The following is an 11,252-nucleotide window of genomic DNA, read 5'->3' on the forward strand; positions in this document are numbered from 1 at the left end:
GGGACTTCCCTGGTGGCGCAGTGGTTAAGAATCTGCCTCCCAATGCAGGGGACATGGGTTCGAGCCCTGGTCCGGGAAGATCCCACATGCTATGGAGCAACTAGGCCCATGCGCCACAACTACTGAGCCTGCGCTCTAGAGCCCGCGAGCCACAACTACTGAGCCCACGTGCCACAACTACTTAAGTCCGCGCGCCTACAGCCCATGCTCCGCAACAAAGAGAAGCCAATGCAATGAGAAGCCTGCGCACTGCAACAAAGAACAGCCCCTGCTCGCCGCAACTAGAGAAAGCCCACGTGCAGCAATGAAGACCCAATGCGGACATAAATAAATAAATATTTTTTAAAAAAGTATATCTTGGAGAAATTTCCATATGAGAACCCACCTCAATTCTTTTTTAACAGCTGCATGGTATTCCAATGTACAGATGTACCATAATTTACTTAATAAGTCATTGGGATATTTGTCAAAAATACAGATTCTCAGACTACACAACAGACTGAATCATAACCTGCAAGCGTGGAGCCCAGGAATGTGTACTTTTTACAAGTTCCCCAGCTGATGCCAATGAGGCTGGCCTGTACCCAGGCATCTGGGAACCACTAGGATATCTCATTGTGAGCTCTCCCTTACTGCTGGGTCTGATAAGTAGTCCAGCACACTGCACTATGGGAAATGTAATATCCTCCTTGCTTTAAAAATAAATTTGTATAATGTTTTACAGCCTTCTAATCATTCTTCCCATAAATAGTAAGAGAGCTGGGTAGGGAGAGAGAAGATATTATCTGTCATTTCTTGTGAATGCTAAGGAAGAAAGAAATAATGTTTTTTATACCCAATTAACCCTTACAAGGGAATCCAGGTCCAAGTAATATCAAAATGTGTATTGTTTTATTAATTTATCCTAGAGGTTGAAAACTGGAGGCCCACAGATTGATTTGGCAACCCAGAGGCATGTTTTATTTGGTCCACATAGTGTTTTAAAAAATAACTTAAAGTAATGGACAATATTTAACACTTTGGGGATTTCACAATAAAAACTGGGATTTCCAGCCTCTTGGAAATTTGGAAGATTTGGCCTCCATGGCTTCCTTTTCTGCCCAGCTGCAACAGATGCTCCTTAGACAGAGCCTGTACCCACTGACCCCACTTAGTCCTTCAGGCATCTGACTCTGTGACCTCAATAAGCCCAGGCCATCACAGCAGTTCCATTAAGCACTTAGGAATACAACTTGCCCCCAGAAATTTCCCTTCCCTTGATGGAAAATATTTTTAAAGCACATGAAAGCATTCCTGCCACAAAATAAGAAGCTACAGGGTCTGCCTTCTTCCTCTTGATATTGTCCTTTCCCACCTCCCCCTGGCATCATGGGGATTTCTTAAAAGGGAACTTCTGAGTTCTTCAGATGCTGGGCTCCTGGTCTCAAACCCTATCATTACCACAATGCACCATTATGGACCAGCCATTTAAACTTTCTGGGTATCAGCCCCCTAATCTGGAATATTAAGGGTTTGAATGATTTGTTCTTTAAAGAACCTAGCTCTAAACTTCCACAAAACAGATGCAAATGCAGATGACTAGAAAATGCTGCATTTTTGCTGAGGAACTGCAGCACCAATATGGCCTCTCTACAAAGCTGTTATCTGCAAACATCAAGTGAGATAGCCCTTTATTTCTGAGTTTTGACATTAAACACTGATACAGTAGAGAAATATGCAAATATTTGCAAATATGCGAGTCCAGAAAAATTCTGGAAGGAAACAAAGCAAAATGTTCACTGTGTTATGTCTGGGTTTCGGAATTCTCACTCTGAATGGTTTTTTCCTTTATACTTCTCCAAGCTTCCAAGGTTTTTCCCACTAAGCAAACAATTTTATAACAACAACAACAAGCTTTCAACATCAATACTTAAAAAAAAAAAAATTAAGCGGCCTCCTTATGTAAGATGGGAAAGCTATTTTATGACTTATGATTGTGCATATTCTGGCATTCCTGTGACAATCAGCTGGAATCACAGAAACGCTCGAAATCTGTTTCTGGTTCTGTCCAATGGGAACTGTAAAAATACCTGCTGTTCCCTGTTGAGGAGGTGGTTGTAAAGCTCTAGTGAGCTAGTGCCTGGGAAGGCCCTGGAAAAAGCAAAAATCCTACACAAAGAGAAGAAATGTTCACTTGCTGTTGATTCGTTACACTGTGTTGCTGTTCCATATTAAAATTTGGACTCAGATTCTTTTAAACCACAACTACAAAAGTCATCCTGACAAAGTGGTGCCAAATATATTAATTGGTGAAGAACTTGGTTGTGGGATACGTTAAAGTACTTAAGCAAATCATACAAACTATAATGCGCGGTGGGAATACATAAACAGTACTTGTTAATGACTAAATGAGTAGAAAGGTTCACTTATTTCATAGGGCCTAATAAAACTGCTCAGAAAACTCTCTATTTACAGTTAAAAGCATGTTTCTGGGAATCTCCTGGTGGTCCAATGGTTAGGCCTCTGTGCTTCCACTGCTGGGGTCCCAAGTTCTATCCCCTGGTTGGGGAACTAAGACACTGCAAGTCACGCAACCAAAACGGTGAAATAAAAGCATGCTTCAACGTTAGGTATACAAATGTATTTCATTGATATAAATTAGTGCAAGTTCTTTTAATATCTTATCAAATTAGTTTCCAAATACCTCAACTTATTTTAAGAGCATATTTTCTAGATAGTGATGTTATTATTACTTACTGGTTTGGATCCGATCCATAATCCACCAGGACATTAACTAATTTCGTAAGGCCTAACAATGCCGCAATGAAAAGCGCTGTCTGGCCCAGAGAGTTAACTGCATCGACATACACTCCTGCAAAACAAACACCAAGGTCAACACAAATACAAAAAAAAATTAAAATTTGTTTTTACAGTACTTTCAATGTATTAATAATGCAACTTTTTTTTTTTTTAAGAAAAGGAATGAAAACCTTCAGAAGTCAAAATAACAGAAAAGGTCACAAATCAAAAATAAACCACAGGGCTTCCCTGGTGGCGCAGTGGTTGAGAGTCTGCCTGCCAATGCAGGGGACACGGGTTCGCGCCCTGGTCTGGGAGGATCCCACATGCCGCGGAGCGGGCCCGTGAGCCACAATTACTGAGCCTGCGCGTCTGGAGCCTGTGCTCCGCCACGGGAGAGGCCGCGATAGTGAGAGGCCCGCGCACCGCGATGAAGAATGGCCCCCACTTGCCGCGACTGGAGGGAGCCCTCGCACAGAGACGAAGACCCAACACAGCCATAAATAAATAAATAAAATATTAAAAAAAAAAAAAAAAAGAAAAGAGCAACAGAAGAAACCATAGGGTAAATATTGGTAAACTGGAATATATAAAAGTGAAAATTACTTGAGGTTCACAAATATAAAAAACAAACAAAAAAACCCCACAATCTTTACCTTCAAGTGCTGTATACAGAAAAATGTTGCTAAAAAACATTTCACCTCACGCTGCTACGCGAAAAGGAAAAGCGAATTAAAACTGTTCTGCGTTTCATAATTTCCCAGCAGATAATAACTTAACTACATCATACGCTGAATGAAACACAACATGAAAGACTCAACATCACTACGCCACCCAGCTGCTAAAAAAAAAAAAAATTTCAAAACTAAGTACAACAGTAAACCTCACTACATGCACTACCCAATTAGAAAAAAAAAAAAGCACAAAGAACAAAAAGACCTAACTCTCAATTACACCCATCTCAAAAACCCCAAAATCAAAAAAAAAAAACAAAAAAAAAACCTTACTCCTCCTCTTTGTGGTAAGTAATATTTGCACATACCATCACACCTCCCAGAAATTCAATCAAAAAAAAAAAAAAACAAGTTTACTCCTGATAATTGTTCAAACCGAAACCACTCAGACTGCATTCATCTCCCTCTCACTCTCCAAAATGAAGAGAAGAACGATCATCAACGGCTAAAGGCAGCTGCAAAAGCAACACCAAAAGCCAACTTCACGCTCAGGAGAGAACACTGCATCTCCTCCTCGTGGGTTCGGGTGCTCTACACGTTCAGAGAAACTTCTCTAGTAACAAACTATAGAAATGATCCCTGAAAGTATAGTCTTAACACAATTGTTTCTGTTTTTCCGAGGTGTAGGAAATGCACACATAATTTACTGATGGTTACTTTTTCTTACAGCACTATTCTTCTTGAAACGTACACTGGAATATGTTGTCTGAAGAATCTTTCCAATACCGAAGCCCAACAAAGCGTTTTGAACCCTTCTGCGTTTCAGAAGACATTTCAAGTTGTCAATTTAATTAACATACAGTTTTTAAACAGCCAATCACACGCCAGTTATTTCCAACCCCGCCCCGTTTCGCGCGGCAGTTCCGCAGCATCAGGATTACGTAAAACGCTGACGACTACAACGTGCGCCGCAGCTTGAGGACTCGCCTCCTTTTAGACTGGCGTAGGAAGAGAGGAGATGTCTCACGAGAAAAACTTACAAGACAAAGTGGATGCTGAAAGCAAAGACCGAAGCCAAAAACTATGACGTTTGCAAAGCACACCATTTATGCTGTGATCAAAATAACAAACATATAAATATTGTTTGGGATTTTTTTCCAAACCAAGGAATAGTTATGTAGATAAAAATTGTCTTTAAATAAGCAGGATAATACATCATTACCCTGCTTAAAGCTTTAGTAGCTTCCCAACTCTTGGCTAAAGACAGAACTTCTCTAAATAGTTTACAGGGACTTCCCTGGGGTCCAGTGGTTAAGACTCCGCTTCCACCGCAGGGGGAGCCAGTTTCATCCCTGGTCAGGGAACTAGGATCCCGCATGACACAAGGCCAAGGCCAGAAAAGAAATAGTTTACAAGGTCCAGCACAGCCTGGCTCACACGCACCTCTCCAGCCTTATTTTGCACCAAATTCCCTCCCCCTCACTTCAGCCATAATGAACCACGTACTGTCTTCCACATACTCATCGTGTTCCTTTGCACAAGCTGTTCTCTCTGCCAGGAACGTTCGAAACGGTGGATATTTCACCTAACTCTGGAATATTCAATAAACCAATACAACATGGTGCCTGGCTTGAAATAGTGGGAAGAAAGTTAAACTTCCCATAAAGCTTGAAAAAAACTGAAAAATGAGAAAACATTCAGTGGAGAAGAGGTGGGAAAACGGACACTCCTAAAGGCAGTTGGCAGTGTGAACTGTTACAATGCTTTTGGAAAGCAATGCAGCAGTATCTATTAAAAATCTGAACCAGAAATCCTGCTTTGAATATTAAAAACCCATTATGTAAAGATTCATTACAAAGTATTTTATCAAAGCATTGTTTCTGGTGATACAAAACTGCAAAAAAAGAAAGAAATCTTAATATCCACCATTAGGGGCACAGCTGAATAAATTATGGTACATACAGATAATAAAATATTAAGCAATTAATTTAAATGAATTAGATCTGTATCAATTAGAATAGAGATAGACAAGATGCACTATTGAAAGCAAAAAACTAATAAGCAGGCACGCAACTTTAGGGAGTTCAATCAATGAGTGGTATTAGCTAAAATGATGGATTTAAAGTATCTAACAGAGTTTAGCAAGTAACAACTACTCTATAAATATTAAAAATTAAAATCTCAACATTCTTGTAATCACTAATAGGATTTAAGCTTAAAAAATAATCTATTTTGTGCAAGTAATACAGGTGCTTTCAGGAATGCAAAATTCAGTGGCACCCCATGTCCTGCTATGTATAGTACTGTAATCACAAGTGGGGTCCGGCTGCTCGCCGCTCAAAAGCCAATAAAGATGCAAGCTTGGTGGACAGGAAAGTTTGCTTTATTTTGATGCAGGCAACGGGGTGGGGGTTGGGGGGGTGGACTCCTGTCCAAAGGCCGATTCCCCCCACCCCAACCAGTGGACAAGAGCTTTTATAGAGCGAGGGAGAGGACTACATGCAGAACCAGCACGGTCAGCTCTGAGAGTCATCTTGAAATTGGTCATGCAGTGGTCTAACCAGCGCCATTGTGATTGTTTTGGGTACAGTTAATCTTCAGTTCCAGGGCTGGTTTGTTTCCATTTCTTTGCGGCAAATTCTCAGAATTGTGGCAGCTTATGTCATGACTACAGCCTGGTCATCATGTAGTTAACTTCTTCCACCTGGTTGGGGTTTCAGTATCTATATAAGACAGTGCACGGGATGTGGCTCAGAATATTATCTATAACCCTCGAGAAGGAACTAAAGGTCCTTCACTTTGATTACTGACTAAACTATTATTGTTTTGTCCTGTTTGACTGCTTTTCTTTGCTTCTGTATTTTATCACTTATCTCATTAAACTTATTCTTTGGGGCTTCCCTGGTGGCGCAGTGGTTGAGAATCTGCCTGCCAGTGCAGAGGACACTGGTTCGAGCCCTGGTCTGGGAGGATCCCACATGCCGCGGAGCAACTAGGCCCATGAGCCACAATTACTGAGCCTGCGTGTCTGGAGCCTGTGCTCTGCAACAAGAGAGGCCACGATAATAAGAAGCCTGCGCACCGCGATGAAGAGCGGCCCCCACTTGCCGCAACTAGAGAAAGCCCTTGCACAGAAACGAAGACCCAACACAGCCATAAATAAATAAAAACCCAAAGTTTAAAAAAAAAACTTATTCTTTGGCTAAAGTTTTTCCACAGACAAAAGGCAGGCTGAGGACATCGGGGGCAAGGTCTATAGCGTCCTGCTCCGTTTCAGTAGAAGCTCTTTAACCTGGGATTTATGGCATCCTATAGTCTGGTTCCAAGCTGCCTTTGTCTTTACTTCCTAAAACATCTCGTACATACCCTATCCTTCAGACACAACACACACACACACACACACACACTAAACTACTTGCCATTTGTAGGCTCCTTTGTTCTTTTGCTCCTGTATAAATTCCCTCTGCTCCATATTTGTTGAATAAACAACCAAATAAATAATTATACAGATAAACTTACAGTATCAAATTATCATCTATTTTCTTTAAGCATTAAAACCAAAACAAAACAACAACAACAACAAACAGCACAGAGGCCTCTGAATATCTGCCGATATTGCACAGGTTGATTTCTCATGATTTTGTTGTCTTTTCATGTTTCTTGAAATAAATATGTGAATTTCAAAAAAAAATGAGAAAAGCAAGTTGCAGAATGTGTTTAGTATGATACCACTTTCATAAAGGCAGGTTAGCAACTTTAGAATATATGTATATCTTTGATTCCACTGGTTAAAATAACCTCTTTTATTTCTTCATTTACTTTTTAGTTTTGGCTGCGTTGGGTCTTCGTTGCTGCTCGCGGGCTTTCTCTAGTTGCGGTGAGCGGGGGCTACTCTTCGTTGCGGTGCGTGGGCTTCTCATTGCAGTGGCTTCTCTTGTTGCAGAGCACGGGCTCTAGGTGTGTGGGCTTCAGTAGGTGTGGTACATGGGTTCAGCAGTTGTGGTTCGCGGGCTCTAGAGCACAGGCTCAGTAGTTGTGGCGCACGGGCTTAGTTGCTCTGCGGCATGTGGGATCTTTCTGGACCAGGGCTCAAACCCGTGTCCCCTGCATTGGCAGGTGGATTCTTAACCACTGTGTCACCAGGGAAGCCCCTGTTTATCTTTCCTTCTTCTTTTTTTGGCCGCGCTGCACGGCTTGCAGGATGTTAGTTTCCCCACCGGGGATCAAAACCAGGCCCTCGGCAGTGAAAGCATGGAGTCCTAACCACTGGACAACCAGGGAATTCCCTGAATATATGCTGTTTAATAAGGTCAGTTTTCAAAGGCATTACCACCTCCAACAGGAAATTAAGCCTGCTTTTACTTAAAGGGAACTATATCACATAATATTCAGTAGAATTAAGAGATTTTGTTGATTTTTCTAGCCCACGGTTCAATGACAAGCGTTATATATTAAGAGACCCAGCATAAAACCAGAGTAGATTCCTAAAGTAGATGTCAGGAAAAATATCTGACTTATTAGCCTGGAAAAATTTAAAAGGGAATCTCAAAAATCAAAAGAAAAATGTTTAGATGAAGAAAATGAAAAACAAATCAGCGTACTAGACTGACAAGGCGAATTTTATTTTATTTATTTATTTATTTTTTAAATGTAATACTGTTTATTTAACTTCAAAAACATTTCAGCATTCTAAACATACAAAAAAAAATAACAGAACATTGCAGATCGTGTTTAGTACAGAAGGTTCTTGAACTTTCATCAATGCAGTGGCTCTTGGCTTTGCTGACAATGAAGAGTTCTATGGTTTGTTTAAAAAACAAACAGTTTAAAACTACCGCACTTCAACTAAAAAGGATCCAAAACACTTCTCATGCCAGCTGACCCCCCCCCCCTTTCCACAGCTAAGAATGGCAGCGGGATGCTATGTCTCTATATACAGAAACAAGACAACCTGAAGCTAAATGGATGCCCACTGCAGTGTCCACAGTTCCAGCCCCACAGTGCACGCCCTGAGCTACGGCCCCTGCGGAAGGCATCGCTCCTACAGCCTCCACGCCAAGCAAAGGGCGTCAAGAGTGTGTCTCGGTTGCTTTGTTCTTTTTACAAACTATAGATATGTACAGTTGAGAACTCAGGATTCCTAGTCAACGACCATAGAGTTAACACACCACCTCACAAATTAAAAAAAAAAAAGAAAATGCGAGAAACATCTTTAAATGCCTTGTCACACCAACAGCAAAGTGCACAGAGTGAGGAGAACACGAGAGCCTTTTCATTTTAAAAATGTTTGGAAATATGTACAACTTTGATACAGTTTCCGGGTGCTCCAGATACCCATGGCCGCTTCATGTAAACCACTGACAATTGCTAGAGCACTCTGAGACTACGATATGATCATGATCCAACTGGGTAATTCAACCTAATGAGGGCAACAGACACGTCTCGGGCGAGAGGTGTGTCAATCACGGCGCTCCCTACTCTAAGGTATTCACAAGGAGACAGATCAACAGTTTTTTTTATTCATCCTCCTCCTCCTCCTCCTCCTCTTCTTCGTTCTCGTCTTCTTCATCTTCCTCTTCCACCTTTTTCCAGGCAACTTTAGCAGGACCCTTGGCGCCATCAAACTTCCCTTTAGACTTATAGTCTGCGACATCCTTCTCGTATTTCTCCTTCAGCTTTGCTGCCTTGTTGATGTATGGCTGCTTCTCGCTGTCACTTAAGTTATTCCACATCTCGCCCAGCTTCTTCGCCACGTCTCCAATAGAGATGCCAGGGTTTGTAGATTTGATCTTTGGGCGGAATTCAGAACAGAACAGGAAAAATCCAGACGGTGGCCTCTTGGGGGCATTCGGGTCCTTCTTCTTCTTGCCTCCCTTAGCTGGTCCGTAATCCTTCATTTCCCGATCATAGCGCACTTTATCTGCCTTTGCCATTTCATCAAATTTAGACTTCTCTTTCCCAGACATTGTCTTCCACCTCTCAGAGCATTTCTTGGAAAATTCTGCAAAATTGACAGGGACCTCAGGGTTTTTCTTCTTATGTTCCTCTCTGCACGTCTGCACAAAGAAGGCATAAGCAGACATCTTGCGCTTTGGTTTCTTGGGATCACCTTTAGCCATCTTGACTGTACTGTTCGCTAGTCTCAGGCGAATTTTAAATTGCATTTAGCTAAACAAGTATCATAAAAGAAAAAATCATAGCACTGAGGGGGAAAAGAACAAACCATCTTAAAACAATTAAGGATATATCACAATTACGTTTAAAGCTACTTTAAATCCATTTCCCTTGTAAACCTTCCTCTCCTACTGCTCACTACAAGATCTGTTTGTCAACCAACTGAGTATCAAGGACCAGACATGTATCTATTTCCCTGCAGTATATTCCAGGCCTAATTTACCCAGTAAAACTGTCAACAGCACAAAAACCCTTCATTCAAAAAGGCAGATGGAGTATACTAACTACATTAACACCCATTGAAGGGGGGGGGGGGAAAGACTCAATTGCCATAGACTGACAAAATCACCTTCAAGAATAACATGAAGAAGGCTTCCTGCTGGTGCAGTGGTTAAGAATGGGCCTGCCAATGCATGGGACACAGGTTCGAGCCCTGGCCTGGGATGATCCCACATGCCAGAGAGCAGCTAAGCCTGTGCGTCACAACTACTGAGCCTGCGCTCTAGAGCCCCTGAGCCAAAACTACTGAGCCCACGTGCTGCAACTACTGAAACCCGCGCACCCAGAGCCCATGCTCCACAACAAGAGAAGCCACTGCAATGAGAAGCCCGCGCACCTCAATGAAGAGTAGGCCCCGCCTGCCACAACCAGAGAAAACCTGCACAGAGCAAATAAGACCCAACGCAGCCAAAGATAAATTCAGAAAAAAAAAAAAATATGAAAAAGTATGAAAAACTGTAGTTTTGTGGTGTTCTGGTGCTTTGGGGGAGCCGGAGGGATTCCCAAAATGTGGTAATTCTGTACATTTTTACTGAAATTTTTTTAAACTTTAGACTGTTATCACCTTTATTTTTAAACATCAGCAGGTCTGTTTACAGTATATTTTCATCTTTTGTCTTTTTTGGCCCCGCTGCGCAGCTTTCGGGATCTTAGTTCCCTGACCAGGAACCAACCGGAGCCCTGGCGGTGAAAATACTGAGTCCTAACCACCAGGGAATTCACGTAGACTATATTTGTGAAAAAATAACTTGCCACCAGAATACGAAAGGTTATACACCCTAACCCCTACCAACAAAGACCATCACTTCAAGATAAGCTATCCTTTTCTTTGAAAAAAAAAAAAAAGCTACCATTTCTATAGTACTTTAATATGTTCCAGGCCATGTACTAACCCCCTAACTTGGATCACGCCATTTTAATCTTGGAAATAACCCTAAGAGATGGAGGAAACGGAAACTTATAATGTGTACCCTTCAACTCTAGAATATTCATCATCAAAAACTTTTAAAAAGCAAATACACTCAAAAAACTACCCTTAATCAACAAATGATTGGAGAAAAGAAATAGGAGATAAACACAACGGACTTCACTGACAGGGAACAAAACCACCTCCGAAGATTACAATTAAGGGATGAGGGTAATCCCGTTGGAAAGGAACTCCCTCCTACAAGTAAAAAATACAACGAAGATCCTTTCGGATTCTGAAGAACAAAAAACAGTAACCAAAGAACCGAAAAACAGCAAAGACAGCAGGAAAACTTGAACACTGGCTGAAACCACACGACAAACCACCACAAGCTCAAACTACCTACGGACTATCGCAAGACACAAAACTGAAACAAACTA

At 41.5% G+C, this 11,252-nt stretch overlaps 1 pseudogene across 1 annotated transcript; it reads right to left on the reverse strand.

Moving 5' to 3' along the window:
- Positions 1 to 7,919: 7,919 nt before the first annotated feature.
- Positions 7,920 to 9,631, reverse strand: LOC309618399 (high mobility group protein B3 pseudogene; annotated as a pseudogene). The gene has a single exon. The product of its transcript is annotated as a high mobility group protein B3 pseudogene (transcript).
- Between the last annotated feature and the right edge of the window lie 1,621 nt (positions 9,632 to 11,252).

Source organism: Balaenoptera borealis, assembly GCF_965194805.1.
Source record: "Balaenoptera borealis genome assembly, chromosome: 20".
NCBI classification, from domain to species: Eukaryota; Metazoa; Chordata; class Mammalia; order Artiodactyla; family Balaenopteridae; genus Balaenoptera; species Balaenoptera borealis.